Source organism: Heterodontus francisci, chromosome 6, assembly GCF_036365525.1.
Source record: "Heterodontus francisci isolate sHetFra1 chromosome 6, sHetFra1.hap1, whole genome shotgun sequence".
Lineage (NCBI taxonomy): Eukaryota > Metazoa > Chordata > Chondrichthyes > Heterodontiformes > Heterodontidae > Heterodontus > Heterodontus francisci.
In genome coordinates, this window is record NC_090376.1 from 84248547 (window position 1) to 84270889 (window position 22343).

The 22343-nt window shown below is 44.8% G+C and overlaps 1 non-coding gene across 1 annotated transcript; it reads right to left on the reverse strand.

Moving 5' to 3' along the window:
* Nucleotides 1-21285: 21285 nt before the first annotated feature.
* On the reverse strand, nucleotides 21286-21356 carry trnag-ccc (transfer RNA glycine (anticodon CCC)). The gene has a single exon. It is a non-coding gene; the product is annotated as a tRNA-Gly (tRNA).
* Nucleotides 21357-22343: the final 987 nt, after the last annotated feature.

Consider the following 22343-nt stretch of genomic DNA (forward strand, 5'->3'; position numbering starts at 1 on the left):
CTCAAACAGCAGCAACAGTAATTGATGCCATGGGAAGTTTAAATCAGGCCCACACTTCATCTGGCCCACCTCTGTTCTCACCCCTGCGGCATCTAATTGTCCACCAAACCCGACTCCAATCCAATTATGGGGTTGCTCCTGTGCATATCATGGCTTTAATCTACTTACCCCGGTAAATGGGTTCAGGACCCAGAAACAGTCCTGACTTCCGTTTCCCACACCCAATGCAAAAATTCAGCCCTCAATCTCTGTAATTGTCTCCAGCCCTGCAACCCTCTGTGATTTCTTTGCTTCACCAATCCTGGCCTCTTCCACATCTCTGATTTCAATGCTCCACCATTTGTGGTTATACCTACAGCTGCCTAGGCCCTAAGTTCTGAAATTCCATCCCTAATCCTCTCCAGCTCTCTACTCTCCTTTGAGATGATGATTAAAAAATACCACGTTGTTCAAGCTTTTAGTCACCTGTCTGAAAATCTCCTTATGTTTCTTTGCCAAATTTTGTTTGCTAACATTCCTGTGAAGCACCTTGGGTCATTTTACTATATTAAAGGCTCTATATAAATGCAAGTCAATGTTAGTTGAGTGATAAATATTGGCCAAAACACCGGGAAAAACTCTCCTACTTTTCTTCAAAATTGTGCTGTATGATCTTTAACATCTACCTGACAGACCAGACAGGGTTTAACCATCCAAAGGACAGCATCTCTGACAGTGTAGCATGCCCTCACTACTTCACTGTGAGTGTCAACTTGGATGATGTGCTCAAGTCTCTGGAGTGGGGTTTGAACCCATGACCTGTTGTTTCAGAGGTAAGAGCACTACCCACTGACAGTTGGGGTTTCTGCTAATTAAGCATCACTCAACTTTAGCCTAATTAGTAAATCCGGAATTAAATAACTGGTTTTCTTCTTTACCATTTTTAGATATTTTGGGTGTAAAATTAGGTTGCATAGCACCACTTGAAGTGCCGCTATGGATGCCTACTGTTGCTTGCTGTGTGTGCATCATGCCACAGTCTGCACGGCTCGCATGGCATTCTGGGAAGAGAAGGGCACGAGGGCAGAGGGCTTGGCATGGAGCTTGCCCTTTCCACAGCCTCTGCTCTATATCCCTGTTGTTCTGCATACCCAGAGACGCTGTCAGTGCAGCCCCCATAGCTTTGCAGCCTTTGGGCTGGATTTTTTGGAGGTGGTGGGGCACCCGGCATTGGGCCGAAAAGGCGGGGAGAAACCCACCTTGACCTTTTTGTGCCCCCACCCCCCCTCCCCAAAATGATCCTCCATTGTTTTACTAGCTAAGTGTCCCGCGCCGGGATCCCTGTCCCTTTAAAGACGGGGATCCTGCCTCCATGAAATACCGGCCAATCACAGGGCTGGCAGCTCAGCAGTATCGGCAGACTCCAGTGAGGAAGGGTGGGAGTGTGGGTGTGACGTCCACTGGGAATTGAAGGCCTTGGGGTTGTAGGTTCTGCCAGCAGGGGTCCTCCATGGGCCACAAATGCCCATGAAGGAGGACCCACCCCTCCCAAGCCCGCAGTGAGAGTGCCTCATTTTACAAGGTGCCTTCCCCATGTGGCAGAGGCAACCCCACTGATGGTTAAATCCCAGTGGTGATGGGAAGAGGCCCTTAAGTGGCCATTAAATGGTCACTTAAGGGCCTAATTCACCTCTGGGTGGGAAGGTCATTGTTGGCCTATCCCAACCCCTGCAAAATTGCTTGATGATGGGGCTGCAACGGGCCCCCCACCCCCGCTTCCCATCATGATTCTATGGGCCTCCCTCTCCTCTAACCCCACCTCAGGGGGGCCCATAAAATCCGGCCATTTGGGTGGACATGTCACCTACTCCCCTACCATCCCGATGAGAATGTGGCAACATTCTCTGGCAAATGCACCAAAAAGCCACCAAAAATACTCAGGAGTACTTTCGGACACTTTCCAAGAAAAAGTTCAAAAAATTTAACTGACTTGTAATCAGCGTGCCTGGCACTTTAATGGGCAGGGCCCATCTTGCTGTGCCACACTTTTTTTAAGAGTGGGATATGCAGGCAAGTTGGGGTAACAGTACTGATTCAGGAAGACATTAAAAAGAGAGGACGTCCTTGAGGGGACAAGGAGTTGAGAAACAAAAAGGCAATCATCATGCAACTGGAGGTATTCTATAGGCCTCCAAATAGTGTGAGAGAGATAGAGGAACAAATCTGCAGGGAAACAGAGAGATGTACAAGAACTATACAGTGGTGATATTGGGGGACTTTAATTATACAAATAACGACTAGGATAATGTTAGCGTAAAGGGTAAGGAGGGGGAGGAATCTCTGAAATTTGTTCAGGATTACTTCCTTAACCAGCATGTTCTCAGTCCAACTAGGAAGGAGGCATTGCTGGATCTGGTGCTGGGGGATTAGGAGGGCCAAGTGGACATCTGTCTGTGGGGGAACCCTTGGGTAAGAGTGATCATGGTATCATAAGCTTTAGATTATTAATGGAGACAAGCAAGGAATAGTCTAAAGTAGAACTTCTAAACTGGAAGAGGGCTAACTTCAATGGATGAGAGGAGATCTAGCCAGGGTAAAATGGAACCAAAGACTAATTGGAAATATGGTAAAGGAAAAATGGGTGATCTTTGAGGAGATGTTTCAGGTACGTTCTGACAAGGGAGAAAGGGGAACTAAAGTCAGGGCTCCTTGGATGATGAGGGAGATAGTGAATTTGATGAAACAAAAAAGACGGTGTATGCTGCATGTCTGGTGAATTCTTCAAGCGAGAACCAGGCCAATTACAATAATTTGAGAGGGAAAGCGAAGTGGAAAATAAGACTGGCAAAGGAAGAATATGAGAATAGAATGACAGCTGACATAAAAGGGAACCCAAAAATCTTTTACTGGCATATAAATAGTAAGCGGGTAGTAAGAGGCAGGGTTGGGCCTGTTAGGGACAAAGAAGATAATATATGTTTAGAGGTGCAGGGCACAGCTAGAATACTTAATCAGTACTTTGTGTCAGTGTTTACTACAGAAGAGGATGCTAACAAAATATCAGTATTTATTTATTTAGAGATACAGCACCAAAACAGGCCCTTCGGCCCACCGAGTCTGTGCCAACCATCAACCACCATTTATATTAATCCTACATTAATCCTATATCCCTACTACATCCCCACAATTCCCCTACCTATACTAGGGGCAATTTATAACAGCCAGTTTACCTACCAACCTGCAAGTTTTTGGCTGTGGGAGGAAACCGCAGCACCTGGTGAAAATCCACGCGGTCACAGGGAGAACTTGCAAACTCCACACAGGCAGTACCCAGAACTGAACCCGGGTCAATGGAGCTGTGAGGTTGTGGTGCTAACCACTGCGCCACTGTGCCACCCAAGTAGACGCAGAGATGGCAAGAGGTAACACATGGGATGAAAATTGATAGACAGGACAGGATGTACTGGAAAGCTTGGCTATGTATAGAGTGGATAGATCGCCTTGTCTGCATGGTTTGCATCCCAGCTTGCTAAAGGAAGTGAGAGTGGAGCTAGCGGAAGGGCTAGCCTTAAATCTGTCAATCTTCCCGAGATGCAGGGGAGATGCCAGAGAATTTGGAGAATGGCAAATGTGACACCCTTATTCAAGAAAGGGTGTAAGGATATTCCTAGTAACTACAGGCAGGTCAGTTCAACATCAATGGTGGGTAAGGTTTTAGAAACAATAATCAGGGAAAAAGATTAACAGGCATTTGGAGACGTTTGAGTTAATTAAGGAGAGCCACCACGGATTTGTAAAAGGCAGATTGTGCATGACTAATCTCATTGAATTTTTTGATGAAGTAACAGAGAAGGTTGATGAAGGGAATGCAATGAATGTTGTCTATATGGATTTTTAGAAAGTGTTTGACAAAGTACCACATAAAAGGCTGGTTATCAAAATTGAGACTCATGGAATAGGAGGGTCAGTGTCAGCTTGGATAAAAAAATTTGCTTCAGGACAGAAAATAGCGAGTCATAGTAAATGGTTGTTTTTCAGACTGGAGGATGGGAGACAGTGGTGTTCCTCAAGCTTCAGTGCTGGTGCCACTGCTTTTTTGACATATATATATAAATGACTTGGATTTTGGAATACAGAGTAAATTTTCAAAATTTTTAAATGATACCAAACTTGCAGGTGTGGCAAACAGTGAGGATGATACAACTTGACTCCAGCAAGGCATAGGCTAGCAGAATGGGCAGATAAGTGTCAGATTGAATTTAATACAGAGAAGTGTACAGTGATGTATTTTGTTAGAAGGGATAGAGAGAGACAATATAGACTGAATGGCACAGTTCTAAAGAGTGTGCAGGGACAGAGGGACCTAGGGGTCCATGTGCATATGTGGTGGATGGTAGCCCCTTTTTGGGGCTATCCCAGATCAGACATACTTCTCAGATGATCACTCTCACTTAAGTATGAAAAAGACAGGTCCTAAAAACACTGAATGGTTCTGAAGGACTGATCTAACTCTCCCTAATGGACAGGAACCAGCTAAGAATACTACCATCCTCCAGATAGCCTTTTTAACAGGTTTCAGCCAGATTATAATAACCCAGATATTCTAAGGGTCTGGGAATCTGTCCTCAGTAATGTACCTCCTCACCAAAGAGTGTTTGGAGATGGGTTCACAAACTCGCAATACAGATATAATTTCTAAATTATATAAAAGTTTACTAAAGAACCAAACATGCAATTCACAATTGGTGAGACAGTCAATCACAACATTAATAGTTCTAGGAAAAAAAAAATCATAATTTTATTTCTAATAGAGAATCAAATTTTTAAATCACAGAATAATACAGTGCAGAAGAGGCCCTTCGGCCCATCGAGTCTGTACCGATGCATGAAAGACATCTGACCTGTCTACCTAATCCCATTTGCCAGCACTTGACCCATAGCCTTGAATGTTATGACGTGCCAAGTGCTCATCCAGGTACTTTTTAAAAGATGTGAGGCAACCCGCCTCTACCACCCTCCCAGGCAGGGCATTCCAGACTGTCACCACCCTCTGGGTAAAAAAGTTCTTCCTCAAATCCCCCTTAAACCTCCTGCCCCTCACCTTAAACTTGTGTCCCCTAGTAACTGACCCTTCAACTAAGGGGAACAACTGCTCCCTATCCACCCTGTCCATGCCCCTTATAATCTTGTACACCTCGATCAGGTCACCTCTCAGTCTTCTCTGCTCCAGCGAAAACAACTCAAGCCTATCCAACCTCTCTTCATAGCTTAAATGTTCCATCCCAGGCAACATCCTGGTGAATCGCCTCTGCTCCCCCTCCAGTGCAATCACATCCTTCCTATAATGTGGCGACCAGAATTGCACACAGTACTCCAGCTGTGGCCTTACCAAAGTTCTATACAAGCACAGACTCGGTGGGCCGAAGGGCCTGTTTCAGTGCTGTATCTCTATGACTATGACTATGACTATGACCTCCCTGCTTTTGTAATCTATGCCTCGATTGATAAAGGCAAGTGTCCCATATGCCTTTTTCACCACCCTATTAACCTGTCCTTCTGCCTTCAGAGATCTATGGACAAACACGCCAAGGTCCCTTTGTTCCTTGGAACTTCCCAGTGTCAGGCCATTCATTGAATACTTCTGTGTCACATTACTCCTTCCAAAGTGTATCACCTCACACCTTTCAGGGTTAAATTCCATCTGCCACTTTTCTGCCTATTTGACCATCCCGTCTATATCTTCCTGTAACCCAAGACACTCAACCTCACTGTTAACCACTCGGCCAATCTTTGTGTCATCCGCGAACTTACTGATCCTACCCCCCCACATAGTCATCTATGTTGTTTATATAAAGACTTGCAGGTTGATAGGTAAATTGGCCATTATAAATTGCCCCTAGTATAGGTAGCTGGTAGGGGAATATAGGGACAGGTGGGGATGTGGTAGGAATATGGGATTAGTGTAGGATTAGTATAAATGGGTGGTTGATGGTCGGCACAGACTCGGTGGGCCGAAGGGCCTGTTTCAGTGCTGTATCTCTAAATGAATAAATAAAAAATAAATAAAATGACAAACAATAGGAGACCCAGCACAGATCCCTGTGGTACGCCACTGGACACTGGCTTTCAGTCACTAAAACAGCCATCTGTCACCACTCTCTGTCTCCTACAGCTAAGCCAATTTTGAATCCACCTTATCAAGTTACCCTGTATCCCATGTGCATTTGCTTTCTTGATAAGTCTCCCATGTGGGACCTTGTCAAAGGCTTTGCTGAAATCCATGTAAACTACATCAACTGCACTACCCTCATCTACACACCTGGTCACATGCTCAAAAAATTCAATCAAGTTTGTTAGGCATGACCTCCCTCTGACAAAGCCATGCTGACTATTCCTAATCAAATTTTGCCTATCCAAGTGGAGATAGATTCTCTCCTTCAGAATTTTCTCCAATAGTTTCCCTACCACTGACGTGAGACTCACTGGTATGTAGTTCCCTGGCTTATCTCTACAACCTTTCTTAAATAGTGGGACCACATTAGCTGTTCTCCAGTCCTCTGGCACCTCCTCCGTAGCCAGAGAGAATTAAAAATTAGGGTCAGAGCCCCTGCAATCTCCACCCTCGCCTCCCACAGCATCCTGGGACACAAATCATCCGGACCTGGAGATTTGTCCACTTTTAAGCCTTCCAAAACCTCCAATACCTTGTCACTCCCTATGACAATTTGCTCAAGAACCTCATAGTCTCTCTCTCTGAGTTCCATATCTACCTCCTCATTCTCTTGGGTGAAGACAGATGTGAAGTATTCGTTCAACACCCTACCAATGTCCTCTGGCTGCACCCACAGATGGTCCTTGGTCCCTAAAGGGTCCTACTCTTTCCCTGGTTATCCTCTTCCCATTGATATACTTATAGAATATCTTGAGATTTTATCTAAATATTGTTACAGTAAAATATTTAATGAAGGTATCCCTCAATTATTGCTTAAATCCCCGCATAAAAGACTACAGAGTTTAGCGAGATTCCTCTGTCCCTGTTAAGGGGAGAACTATCATCGCCTCACCCCAATAGCTGTACCTTTAGCATGAGAGACTTTGGAGCGTGTCCAATGATTTTAAAAATCTAATGTTTGCTTCCAATATTTCTACTGTTTTTCAAGTTGCAAGCTAATTTCTTATGTATGTGGGTGTTAACTCTTCTGCAAGTAAGTTCTTCCCCCTCTATTTCCTAAATAAGGCTGCATAACTGTTAATTTCTAGCTAAGATCCACCTTCCTAAGATCCTAAGAAAGGCTAGGCTAGCAGCAATAATAAAAGCAAAATACTGCAGTTACTGGAAATCTGAAATAAAAAACAATAACTGCTGGAAATACTCAGCTGGACTGGCAGCATCTGTGGAGAGAGAAGCAGAGTTAACGTTTCAGGTCAGTGACCATTCATCGAACTGGGTAAGGTTAGATATGCAATAGGTTTTAAGCAAATAAAACGGGGTGGGGGCAAAAGATAACACAAGGGAAGATGTTGATAGGACAGAGGGTCACAGAGAATAACTGAGCAGTAGTTCATGGAGCGAAGGCAAAGGGTGTGTTAATGGTGTGGTTAAAGACAAAGCGTTAGTGCGGAGAGGCTGTTAAATGACGGAATAATGAACAGCCCTGGCCAAAAGCACAAACATGAAAAGAAAACAGTGGGCAGGCACATGGTAAAAATTGAATGATGAAAGAACTGAAATAAAAAATAAAACTAAAAATAAAAAAGCAACAGTCATCCTCTGAAATGATTGAACCCAATGTTCAGTCCAGTAGGCTGTAGCGTGCCTAATTGGTAAATGAGATGCTGTTCCTCGAGCTTGCGTTGATGTTCACTGGAACACTGCAGCAAGCCCAGGATAGAGATCTGGTCATGAGAGCAGGAGGGTGTGTTGAAATGGCAAGCAACAGGAAGCTTGGGGTCATGTTTTCGGACTGAGTGAAGGTGTTCCGCAAAGCGGTCACCCAATCTGTGTTTGGTTTCCCCAATGTAAAGGAGACCACATTGTGAGCAGCGAATACAGTATACTAAATTGAAAGAAGTACAAATAAATCACTGCTTCATCTGAAAGGAGTGTTTGGGGCCTTGGATAGTGAGGAGAGAGGAGGTAGAGGGGCAGGTATTACACTTCCTGTGATTGCAAGGGAAGGTACCGTGGGAAGGGGATGAGGTGTCAGGGGTAATGGAGGAGTGGACCAGGGTGTCGCGGAGGGAACGATCCCTTCGGAAAGCTGACAGGGGAGGGGAGGGGAAAATGCGTTTGGTAGTGGCCTCACGCTGGACGTGGTGGAAATGATGGAGGATGATCCTTTGGATGTGGAGGCTGATGGGGTGGAAAGTGAGGACAAGGGGAACCCTGTCGCGGTTCTGGGGGGAGGGGAAGGGGAGGGAGCAGGGGTGCGGGAAATGGGCTGAGCACAGTTGAAGGCTCTGTCAACCACAGTGGGGGAGAATCCTCGGTTGAGGAAAAAGGAAGACATGTCAGAAGCGCTGTTGTGAAAGATTGCATCATCAGAGCAGGTGCGTCGGAGACGGAGAAAGTGGGAGAATGGAATGGAGTCCTTACAGGAGGCAGGGTGTGAGTAAGTGTAGTCAAGGTAGCTGTGGGAGTCGGTGGGTTTATAGTGAATATTAGTAGATAGCCTATCCCCAGAGATGGAGACAGAGAAGTTGAGGAAGGGAAGGGTCAGAGATGGACCATGTAAAGGTGAGAGAAGGGTGGAAATTGGAAGCAAAGTTGATAAAGTTTTCCAGTTTGGGACGGGAGCTGGAAACGGCACTGATACAGTCATTAATGTACCAGCAAAAGAGTTGGGGGAGGGGGCCTGAGTAAGACTGGAGCAAGGATTGTTTGACATATCCCACAAAAAGACAGGCATAACTAGGACCCATGCTGGTACTCATAGCAACACCTTTTACTTGAAGGAAGTGAGTGGAGTTGAAGGAGAAGTTGTTCATTGTGAGAACAAGTTCAGCCAGGCGGATGAGGGTGGTGATGAATGGGGACTGGTTGGGCCTCTGTTCAATGAAGAAGCGGAGAGCCCTCAAACCGTCCTGGTGGGGGATGGAGGTGTAGAGAGATAGGCTAGCAGCAAGCTGTGAGTCTCTCATGATGGTTATAGTGTTTTGAGAATTGCATTGTACATATTGTTCACTTGACGTTACCATACACACATCAGCCAGCAGAGGGAGCTGAAAGAGAAAGTGAAAGTAAAACAAAAGACAGAAGACTCTATTATGTTCAACAGCTTGCTGCCTCTGTCTCAGTCTTTGCCTCATATTTCTTACTAAACCCAGGTAAACCTTGCTCCAGTACCGAGAACATCACAATGGTCAATTTTCATTCGTCATCTAATTGTGTTTCAAGATCATAATTCAGTGTTTTGGGTTTGGTTAGTTTTGTCAAAAATTCAGTTGACTGTGATTTAGGGCTGAATGCATAAAGCCATCTTATCAACTATTACACTGTGATAGCTTTTATGACAATTTCTAAAACTATGTTATCAATGTTTTACCATGTGGTGGGATTTGTGACATTAGGGAGTGAATCCTCCATGTCAGAAGCTGCCTCTATGTGGGGGTGGCGGGTGGCTGGTGGGATGGGGTGGTGGTGGGATGTTGGGAAGAACTTTCTTTTACAAGCGAGTGGTAATGACCTGGAACTTGCTTCCCACAAGGGTGGTGGAAGTGGAAATGATGAATGATTTCAAAAGGAAATTGGATGGGCACTTGAGGGAAGTAAACTTGCAGGGCTGTGGGCATGCAGCAGGGGAATGGGACTGACTGGATTGCCTGACAGAGAGGTGGAATGGACTTGATGGGCCGAACGGCCTCCTTTTGTGCCGTTATGACTCTATGGCTTTTGTAGCAGCGCGATTGAATTTCATGCCCGCGTTGTTTTTGAGGAACATTTGCTTAGGAAGAGTTGATGGAAGCCCTGTGCTTCATTCTTGGAGGAGCTTTTTGCCAGTTTCTGATTGCAGTCAAGGATGAGAAAAGACTGCCTGGTATGGGAGCAGTTGTTGCAGTACTTCTTGGTCTGCAACATGACTTGTAAATGGATCAGTGGAGCCAGAGAGAGGAAGCTGTGTGCAGAGGGAGGGAGGAGAAGTAGCAGGAGCAGGAGGCAGGGAGGAGGCATCCTGGAATCCATGTAAATGGACGGATTGTGAAGGAGCGGATTGTGACACTCTACTTTCACTAAAACAACTTCCCCATCCCAATATGGACCCACCATTCCCCAACATCACATCCATTTCAGTCTTTCCATCACCATGTTCACTTGGCCAGCATCTAGCAATAAAAGCCACCAATAGAAACAGTCATCAAACATCCTTACACAACACATCCAACTATACAAACAGAAATGAACTAATCATCCTTGTGCATTCCTTTAGTGCCTGTCTTATGGGTGCCTTTGCCTGGCCTAGTGCACCTACTCAGTGCTACTCCTATGGCTACAGCATGGCCAGTAGAAGGCTGCTGACTTTCAGTGGGGTAGATTGCAGGTGGCCTTGCAGGATGCCCTCGAGCAGTTCTGGGCTTTGAGGGCCCGGCTTCAAACTATACCACCTTGGTATGGGCAGCAGTATGGGCTGGCTGGCTGATAGGCAACAGCAAGGGCACTGGTGGTGTAGCACTAGTGGGGGCACAAATGCTGTCATCCTGAAAGAGGACAGCAGGTTTGTGTTCCATGGTGCCACTGCCACTCCCACAGGGCGGCACTTCTGCAATCCTCTTAATCTGCTGGAGTACAGGTTGCTGGACTGCTGTGAAAGCCTGCATTCCATTTGCAACACTGAGATCTGCAGACATGATTGCAGCAGTCTGAGCCTGCTTGGTATCAAGCATGGATCTCATGATGTCCATCTAAGCTTCCACTACAGCACTGAGGCGTTGGGTAGCTTCTGCCTATGTTGCAGAGGACGCTGAGATCTCAGCCACCAGGCACTTCGTCATGGTTGGATCTGCCAATTCTCATGGAGTTGGCAATCACTTACATGGTGGAAAGGTTGGGCTTCAGGCTTTTCGCAATGCCCTCTGCTATGTTGGAACCGGACTCCTCCATGCTCCTAGACAGTGACAGCAGGCTGGCTAACAGGCCTGCCCATGCACCAAACATCTCGGTGAGCACTGTCATCAGCCTTCTCCTGCAGGCCCGTGAGCACTGTCATCAGCCTTCTCCTGCAGGCCCCCTCAAATTCCTCACTGGAGTCCCCTGCAGCACAAATTGTCTGCAGCCTCACCCTGCGGGTAGCTCGCACACAAGCTAGCCTTTCCCCCTGCTTGGCTACAACCCACTGGTGCCCGGTGCGGTTCCTGACTCTATATTAGGCTCTAAGGTTTATGCATTGATAGTATCTGATCTGGTGGCTGAGAGTGTAAGGTCAAGTGATGGTGCATCTTCATCAATGTCATAGGGTTGCTGCTCCTCCTCCTGGCTCTATTGAGGCTGTCCAGGTGGCAGTTCTTGGGAATCTGAAATCATAAAAGCAGAAGGCAAGGGGTGGGGTGAGGGAAGGATTGATGAGGAGGAAAGCAGGAGTTCCATGGTAACACCATCTACAGCTTCCACCTCATATCACAACACAGGATAAGAGTGAGGAGGGAGTTGAGAATGGGCATTAGGCAGCCACCATCATCCTGGACAGCCTCTGCTGTTCCAGATGCCATGGGATCCTTTGCTGGTGGCCTGATAACTCGGCGACCCATCTCCTCGAGGGGGCTGAACAGATGAAGGCGTGCTGGTCCTCTGATGGTTCTCTGGCTCTTCATCTGTTGTGGGTGACCTTCTGCAAGAGAGAGTGCAAAATATCAGTGATTGTATTGCAAAGTGTTTGGGTGATGTGCTGCCCCAGCTGAATAACTAGAGGTCTGCAGAGGCAGTGAAAGCTAAGTGTGAGGCTGGCAACATTAGTAGGTGTGTGAGGATGATGTGGAGTATTTGAATGTTAGGCATGAGTCCTGAGAGCCAAGGAGTGGTGCTGGGTGAGTGATGGGGGTGTAGTACATTAAGCAGTGTGAGAGATTGTTGGTATGGTGTTTATGAGATTTGATGTATAGATGCATTCTCTCACTTCGACCACACGTGTGAGGTCATCTTTTTCCGGTACATCTGACATGTGTTTGGGGTCAGACTCTGGGTATTCACTTCTTTGATCACCTGCTCCCACTCCCTTTGCAGGGTCCTCCTGTCCGCCTGTGGAAACATTGCCCCTCTTCTGGACTCAACATTTCTCACCAGGCTTTCAACATGGCCTCCGTTGAATTCTGGAGCCCTGTCTCTTGCCTGCTGAGCCATTTCCCTGAACCTGTAGTCTTTCACTCCCATTGAGCAGCAATTCCCTTTAATAGGGAATTTATCTTTAAGAAGGGAAGCCTGGCTGGACCACATATCTTTATACAACACATCCAATTATGCAAAAGGAAATGAACTAATCACCCTTGTTCATTCCCTTAGTTCCTGTCTTTATGAGTGCCTTTGCTTAGCCTGGTGTTCCTACACAGTGATACCTCAGTGCTGCAGCATGGCTGGTGGAAGGCTGCTAATTTTCAGTTGAGGAGACTGCAGATGGCCTTGCAGGATGCTTGCGAGCAGCTCTGGGGCTTGAGGGCTCAGCTTCAGACTGCGCCACTTCGGCATGGGAGGCAGCAGTCTGGGCTGGCTGGCTGGCTGACAAGGGAACTGGCGCAGTGGCTGAGCACAGAGGCTGCAGGCAGCCTTTATGAGATGAGAGCAGCGTGGGACCCGCTCAACCCAAACCAGATGAAGTGGGTATACCAAATTCGCATGCTTCCCACTTTGATCTGAACACATCTAGGTAGGTTGCAAATTGTGAGCCCCATGCCTTAAAAAAAAAGGAAATCCAAATGCTAGCCCTTTTTCTTTAAAGCAGAAATCAATCTGAATGACAGTCATAATGTGTTACAAGAAAATGCATTCTTCTGTTTTTTAAGTTGTGTCTAATTATGCACTGTAGTAAAAAACATATGACTTCCAACCTTGTTTTTAGTTTAAGCTATTGCATTATTCAAGTGCAATATGCAACATGAAGCTAATTTGCAAGTCTTTCTTTTAGATTCAAAGGGTGACCTTAAACGTTTTGGAGGCCAGACATGAATTAATGAACTCGACAGGGTGCAACTCTTGTATAATTTTAAATGCCTTTTCATTTAGTGACCAAAGTGTTGAGGTCCCTGGAGCGATATCAAAAATGGACAAGTCATATGTTCCATCCAGGCAAATCTATTATGACTAGAAAATCAAATGTGATTGAACTCCAGGAGGGTACTTGTGATGCACTTGTTTGAAAGGATTTCCTCTTGAGTAATTTTCCCTTCTAATGTCAATCAAATCAAATCGGAAATAGATACATAAATAAATGCATCTTACACAGATACAACAAGCAGGTAGTACAGTGGGCTGAATTTTGATTTCCTGCCGCCAAAGCACGACCCATGCGCCACTGCGATCTTGTGCGCGGTGACTCATTAAAATATGCAGGGCGGCCGCTCCCCCCACTATTAACTTGGTGGAGGTGACATCGGCGATGCCGAGATGGCGTCCGCTGCCTCTGCGCAGGTGCTGACGCATTTTTAAAGGGCTGTTATATCTGCCCGGAGAGTAGAGAGTTGAACCCCATCTCCCGCCCACCCACTACACCGCAAATAAATGGTCATCCTGTTTCCCCTGCCAAAACACTTAAATTGCAGAGCTGACACCTTCTCCCCACAACTGCACAAAGTGCAGAGATCACCCCTTCCCCCACCACACTACAAATGCAGAGTTAACCCCCCCCCACCCACCACTCACCCCGCCCAATCCAGTGCACTAAAAAAGTAGAGCTGCCTCCTTCCCCACCTCAGTGGCACCTGCTTTCCCTCAACGGGATTGTTAAGGCGCATGAGTGCTGCGCATCTCACAGAAGATCCCGAACTGCAGATAAGACCACGGGAATTGTAATTAAATCTATTCATAATGTTTATTTAAATATTTAAAGTCAGATCCCGTCACCGAGCGGCATGAGGGCCACCACGGAGCCTCGCTGCCACCGGGAAGGTCGGGTCTGGCACTCCAGCACCGGGCTCTGTGGCAGGCCGCTGCCGCTCTAATATTTTGGCACCCCCCCCCACCAGGCAGCACAACATTGGGGGCTGAACAAAATTCAGCCCAGCATGTGTAACTATAGATGAGTGTGTTATTGTATGCATATAGTTGCATTATATCAGCAGATACCAATGCCAACATCTATGCTTTTAAAAATGTAACATTATTCTTAAATGCATATATGTTGAATAATTTGCCCCAAAATATCTTGTATTTGTTAGCATTTAACTGATTCTGTGATGTGGGATGTAAGGTGTGTCGTAGTGTCCTACGCAGTCTGTGTCGATGACCAGGGACGGCAGTGCCTCTAGCCATTACCTGCACAGCCAGCGCAGCGTTCTTCAATGATATCAGTGAGGAAACCCATGCAGGCTGCGTAAGTCACGACCAGCAGCGCTGTCTACCCTCAGGTAATCGACGCAAATAAATTTTTCCCCAAAGTAGTTTAAATACAGTGCTAAACTGCTGCATGGTGCACTCAGGTTTCTGGATCATGCATTAAGCTCGGAGAAAACTTGCATATTGGTACTCAACTTCATGTTTCTCTGTACAGAGTTGTTTGCTTTGGCTCAGTGGTAACACTTTCAACCTCTGAGTGAAAAGATTATGGATTTACGTCTCACTCCAGAGGCATGAGCACTAATCCAGGCTAACACTCTAGCACAGTATGGAGGGAGTGCTGTACTGCCAGAGATGCTTTCTTTCAGATGAGATATTAAACCAAAGCTCTGTCTTTCATCTCAGATGGACTTACAAGAACACATGGCACTACTTGAAGAAGGGCAGGGCTGTTCTCCCTAGTATCCTGGCCAATATTTATTCCTTAACCAATACCACTAAAACAGATTATCCAGTCATTATCTCAGTATTGTTTGTGGATCCGTTCTGTGTGCAAATTGTCTACAATCTTTCCTATATTACAACAGTGATACATTTCATTGGCTGTAAAGTGCTTTGGCATGTCCTGAGGTTGTGAAAGGCACTATATAAATGCAAGTTCTTTCTTTCTTACTCTCAGCAATCATCAGAATCTTGTTCACAAGACATCAGTCCGTGCTGAAGTTGTCTGTTGCTGCAGCTTATTATTATGTGCAAAAATAAATTTGCCCTGATTTTAAGGTCTGTGGCGAAAGAGCAGCACTCACCATTTGCTACACCAACAACTGCCCACAGACTTTTCATAAGTTTTTGAGTGGCAACGTACTATGATTGGGTGTCTGATCTGGCCCGGTGCCCTTTACAGGGGATCTGTGACTTCTGTCAGCAGAGCAAGAAATAGTGTGGCTGTTCAACAAACCAGATTGAATAATCCTGACTGAGACATGTAGAGGGAACTTTTAAGCCCCAAAAATGGATGGGTTTGGTTTAGGTGGGAGGTTAAAAATCTGGAACAGAAACACAATCTGCCTTGTTTCTGCCCACTTACGGTTTTAACGAAGCAGGACGAGGGGTGGACAAACAATCTTCTCTCAGGAGGTGGGTTGGTCATTTAAATATTTTAATAAGGCTGTATGCCTTCACAGTAACAATGATTCTATTCTTAACCACAGTCGTCTGGGTTTCCCTGGTCTCAGGAAACCCATCAGGTGAAGGAAGTGAAAAGAGCTGAATTCATGAGTTAAGTGCCCTTATGGCACTGCTTGTGGGCCAGGAGGAGCAGGAGTGTTTCCCACAGGCCCAACAAGTTTACAAGTAAGCCACTCCCCCATGATCTATCTGTTCCATCACCCACCATCTCATCCCATCCTGATCACCATCCCATTATTTGGGCGGCACAGTGGCGCAGTGGTTAGCACCGCAGCCTCACAGCTCCAGGGACCCGGGTTCGATTCCAGGTACTGCCTGTGTGGAGTTTGCAAGTTCTCCCTGTGTCTGCGTGGGTTTTCTCCGGGTGCTCCGGTTTCCTCCCACAAGCCAAAAGACTTGCAGGTTGATAGGTAAATTGGCCATTATAAATTGTCACTAGTGTAGGTAGGTGGTCGGGAAATATAGGGACAGGTGGGGATGTTTGGTAGGAATATGGGATTAGTGTAGGATTAGTATAAATGGGTGGTTGATGTTCGGCACAGACTCGGTGGGCCGAAGGGCCTGTTTCAGTGCTGTATCTCTAATCTAATCTAATCTAATCATTATCCCCCTGTGATCGAACACCCTGCCTTCCCCCACCCACAGTTGGAAATCCTTGACCATTGTCCTCCCAATGAAATTTCCCGTGCCCCACTGAACCTACTTGCTCTCATCTTGGCTGTGACCTTGTCTTGTTGGCATCCCCCCCCAGGACCCCTGACACACCTCAAGCCTATCAATCAGGCTGGCTGTGGGTGGTAAACCACCGAAGAAAGAATTAAAGACACCTGCAGTTAAAATCTGTAGGACATTTGGGAAACCCATACTTTCGATTTTCCCGTTCCTAACTCCACACCACCACTGCAGCACCCCCACTCCCTCATCGAATATGCTCCAAGATAAGAAGACCAGGGCCGCAGGGTCTAAATCAGGAAGCATGAGTTAGGTTTAAATCATGTACAAAAAACAAAAAAGAGGGAAAGAAAGAAGAGATTAATTGTGATCAAAGAGTCAGAAAGAAAATGCAAAAAGTAATTTTTTTTAATTAAAAACTCCACACTAATCATATGCTGAAGAAATAAAAAAACAGGTTTGTAAAATTAAATTTTCAGTGTCAGAGAGGTTGCTTGTCAGTAATTATGCTTTATCACATCGTTAAAAATTCACTTACACCTGAATGCACCAGCCCTAACTTTCCCTGCCACCCAAACTAGTGGGTATGTGCAGCATTTTCACGCCCTGACATAGATTTGAATGCCAGATCTCTGGACAAGGTACTGTTATAGTACAGCCTGTGGAGGAGTAGGGTAACTCGGATAGCAACTTCCAAATTTCTATGTTTAAGTGCATATGTGCAGACTCCAGAAGTTGATGTCCAATTTACTCCATAATAACGGTGAGTGCTGTTAGCCTCACCATTATTCTCAGTACAAAATCTGGGCCATTTTGGTGTTAGAGATGATTTAATCAATAGTTCACTGCCTTACAGCAATCCAACTTAAAATGGAATCACCTTTGTGACAATAATGTTGTGTAATGTACATCACATTTAGCTTCTGTCAAAGTATTTTATAAAGATTGATGCATAAATTTATGTTATATCTTTCCATGCATTAGACATGATATTTATCATATACTATGAGGAGGCGGCATAGTGGTAATGTCACTGGAATAGTAATCCAGAATGCAGGTTAGTGCTCTGGACGACATGGGTTTGAATCCCACAATGGCAAATGGTAAAATTTGAATTCAATTAATAAATCTGGAATTAAAAGAAAGCTAGTCTAATGGTGACCATGAAACCATTGTCGATTGTTGTAAAAACCCATTTGGTTCACTAATGTCCTTACCTGGTCCGGCCTACAAGTGACTCCAGACGCACAACAATGTGGTTGATTTTTAACTGCCCTCTGAAACGCCCTAGCAAGCCGCTCAGTTCAAGGGCAATTAGGGATGGACAATAAATGCTGGCCTAGTTAGCAACATCCACAAACAAATAAAAAAAATCCACTTTTATATCTTTTCATGTTGTATACAATGTATTACAAGCACTACTGGTTGAATCTGTTTGAATACAGATTTTGATTGTTCGCTTTACCTGTTGACATTGTAAAATGTATTTCTCCTCTGTATTACCTCTCTGTCAAAAGATAAGTCAATATATTTCACATTTTAACAGAGCATATAGTCCTGGATTTTGTGGTATTAATGACAGTAAAACTGTCAGCATTGATTGTCATTACTCCTCTGAAACTGAGCAGCTTCTGCACATGTGCAGTTAAACACAGAACTCTAAAATGTCCTTTCAGTGATTCTACATTTCTCCACATGGTGGTGCTATTGAAGGTCCTGCATACCACAATCAATTAGAAATCACTGAACTGATAGGAACTTGACCCTTTCCCTACTAGTTTCACTGTAAAAACTCTTGAATAATTACACATTGTAGAATGAGGGTTAACTGGGCTTTAACAGTCTACTAAGTTTAATATTTACTGATGAGAACCTCTCTGGCCCTGAAAGACTATTTTTAGGTTTGTGGAATGTCAAACTTCTCCATTATGGTAAAAAAAAGAATTCACATATTTTAAAAATATTTCTTTAAAAAAGTTTATGATATTTCAGCTTCTACCTTAATCCCATGTGTATCTCCCAATCATTTATTTCACTGTCTGTAAAATGATATTAAAAAATGAAGGATAATCAATGCTTCCTGGTTTGTTGTGAAAATACTTCAATGTGATTGGCTGCTTACCCTGCTAGATGACATCACTGTTGCTGAACACCTGGAGATCTCCTTGACTTGGCTCCAGATTCAAACTGATGACAGGAAAGGGGAAATCCATGTCACAGCGATTGTTAGATCTTTGTGGCCAACTTTCTTTGAGGTCAGTGGCAAACATTATCACTCTGCTGCTCACCACAAAATCCAGGTCATTGTCTGTTTTTAACTTTAAGGTAACCATTTTCCTGTGAGCAACAGGTAAGCTATTTGGAGAATTCCCTGTTCACATATGAAGGATCCTGGCCAAAAATGGTTGGTTCGAAAGGTATGCACTTGCAAATACGAGTTTGCAAGGCAATGTAATAGATCAAATTAGATAGCTGAATTAATATTGTCAGAGATGAACCAAAGGCAAAATATAATCTGGAGCTAAAATATTTTATACAGTAAAAACCAAGAATACTGTTTCATGTAGCTAGAAATAATGAATATAAAGGTTTATTCCTGAGAAGTGTGAGGTGATGCACTTTGGGAGGTCTAACAAAGCAATGGATTATGCAATGGATGGTAGGACCCTATGGAGTACAGAGGGTCAGAGGGACCTTGGGGTGCTTGTCCATACATCACTGAAGGCAGCAGCACAGATAGATAAGGTGGTTAGGAAGGCTTACGGGATACTTGCCATTATTAGCCGAGGCATAGAATATAAGAGTAGGGGGGTTATGATGGAGCTGTATAAAACGCTGGTTAGGCCACAGTTGGAATACTGTGTACAGTTCTGGTCGCCACACTACAGGAAGGATGTGATTGCAATGGAGAGGGTGCAGAGGAGATTCACCAGGATGTTGCCTGGTTGGAGCATTTCAGTTATGAAGACCGACTAGATAGACTGGGATTGTTTTCCTTGGAGCGGAGAAGGCTGAGGGGGGGGGACCTGATTGATGTGTACAAAATTATGAGGGGCATTGATAGGATAGATAGGAAGAAACTTTTTCCCTTAGCAGAGAGGTCAATAACTAGGGGGCATAGATTTAAGGTAAGGGGCAGGAGGTTTAGAGAGGAGTTGAGGAGGAACCTTTTCACCCAGAGGGTGGTTGGAATTTGGAACACACTGCCTGAAGGAGTGGTAGAGGCAGGAACACTTACGACATCCAAGAAATATTTAGATGAGCACTTGAAATGCCATAACATACAAGGCTACGGGCCAAGTGCGGGGAAATGGGATTAGTTAGGTCAGGTGCTTGATGGTCGGCATAGTCTCATTGGGCTGAAGGGCCTGTTTCTGTGCTGTAAAACTCTATGACTCTATGATAGCAGTCAGGACAGACTGCTTTTAATTTACAAGGCAGTACGCAGTACCGAAGTACTGTTGTTCATTCATACTTTAATTATTTCTGTGCAAGTGATTTAAATACCCATTTATAATCAGAGGAAAGTTTCTGATGGTATTAGAAGGGTTAAAGAAGCTTAGATTTTAATTCAGGATTTTCAGTAGTTTTGTAGTTTACTGACTAGATTTTGGTCTAACTTTACAAGTGATATATATGAATCAGAGTTTTAGCCATAATGCAGTTGAGGACAAAGCGAAGGAATACAGAAATGACTTATGAGCATCGAATTTGCCCTTTATTTTTCAAGCAAGTACATCTCGTTTCTTTTCCACGCTGATTCTTTTTTTAAAAATTTGGATCTGGAAATGTTATCATTCGTCAAGATCTTGCTCCTCAAAACTGCTACCTGATCCTGTCAGGCACGGCATTGATTACATAGATCTCAAGTAACAAACGAACAGAGGAACCATATGCAAAAACAGCTGCATTTCTGAAGAAAGGCAGATGCTTTGGAGTAACGTTTTCATTGACTAAATGTATTTTTGCTACATCAGGCAAACCAATAATGTTTTTTTCTGGCTAATCACTTTCAAACTTTCAGTACTGTACCTTTCAAACATCAGTTTAGCTCACATCCTTGAACAATCTTTCAAACTTTAGAATTAAGTAGGAATTTCTGTTTATTTTAGCTCCTTTACTGCATACACATACTGCCTCTCAGCAACATCATCCAGCAGCATGGGGACAATTTTTACATGTATTCCTCTGTTTCTCTATTTCCTCTATTGACCTAAAGCTGTTACAACTCTCTGAAAATGTATTTCTGCTAATAAGGCTTGAATGAGCCTCCCGCTAAATGCTGATAAAACCAAATCTATCCTGTTTAGACCTGTAGATCACTTTATGTTTCTGGCCTCAACTCCATCTCCCTGTCCAGCTGCCCCTTTAGGCAAAGCCTAGAAGTGCAGAATCTTGACATACTACTTAGTTTCCTGCCCCAAATCCAATCCATTATCATAACCACTTCTAACTTAACCTCCAAAACATTGCCCACGGCCACTGATGTCTCGCCCTAATTACTGTTGAAACCCAAATGTATATATTATTCCCTCAATGCTCAATTTTTCCCATGATCTCCTTACCAACTTCCCTATTTCTAGCACCCGCCCCCCCCCCCCCCACATCATAACCTACAACTCATCTAGAACACCACAGATTGCATTTATTTATTTAGAGATACAACACTGAAGCAGGCCCTTCGGCCCACTGAGTCTGTGCCGACCAACAACCACCCATTTATACTAACCCGACAGTAATCCCATATTCCCTACCACCTACCAACACTAGGGGCAATTTACAACAGCCAATTTACCTATCACCTGCAAGTCTTTGGCGGTGGGAGGAAACTGGAGCACCTGGCGAAAACCCACACGGTCACAGGGAAAACTTGCAAACTCCACACAGGCAGTACCCAGAATCGAACCTGGGTTCCTGGAGCTGTGAGGCTGCGGTGCTAACCACTGCGCCACTGTGCTACCCAAAAAGAGTGCGCCGCCAGGGAATCGAACCCAGGTCGCAAGAATGGGAATCTTGCATGATACCACTATACCAGCGGTGCGACATTGTCACACTTAAATCCAGAACACCATCACTATGTTCTTGCCAAGAACCACTGGCTCCCCATATGTGAGAGCTAACTTTAAGATTTCCATCCGCAACTTCAAATCAGTCCGTAGTCTCAACTTTTCTTATCTCCTGCAGTTATTTGTCCCTTTGTAGATGTTATGACCCTGTGACAGCCATTCTTCTCATTTACTGCTCCTTCATAAAGATGATTGATGAAGGAAAGGCAGTGGATGTTATCGATATGGACTTCAGTAAAGCCTTTGACAAGGTCCCTTATGACAGACTGGTACAAAAGGTGAAGTCACACGGGATCAGAGGTGAGCTGGCAAGATGGATACAGAACTGGCTCAGTCAAAGAAGACAGAGGGTTGCAGTGGAAGGGTGCTTTTCTGAATGGAGGGATGTGACTAGTGGTGTTCCGCAGGGATCAGTGCTGGGACCTTTGCTGTTTGTAGTATATATAAATGATTTGGAGGAAAATGTAGCTGGTCTGATTAGTAAGTTTGCGGATGACACAAAGGTTGGTGGAGTTGCGGATAGTGATAAGGATTGTCAGAGGATACAGCAGGATATAGATCGGTTGGAGACTTGGGCGGAGAAATGGCAGATGGAATTTAATCCGGACAAATGTGAGGTAATACATTTTGGAAGGTCTAATGCAGGTGGGAAGTATACAGTAAATGGCAGAACCCTTAGGAGTATTGACAGGCAGAGAGATCTGGCGTACAGGTTCACAGGTCACCGAAAGTGGCAACGCAGGTGGATAAGGTAGTCAAGAAGGCATACGGCATGCTTGCCCTCATTGGTCGGGGCATAGAGTATAAAAATTGGCAAGTCATGCTGCAGCTGTACAGAACCTTAGTTAGGCCACATTTAGAATATTGCGTGCAATTCTGGTCGCCACACTACCAGAAGGACGTGGAGGCTTTGGAGAGGGCACAGAGGAGGTTTACCAGGATGTTGCCTGGTCTGGAGGGCA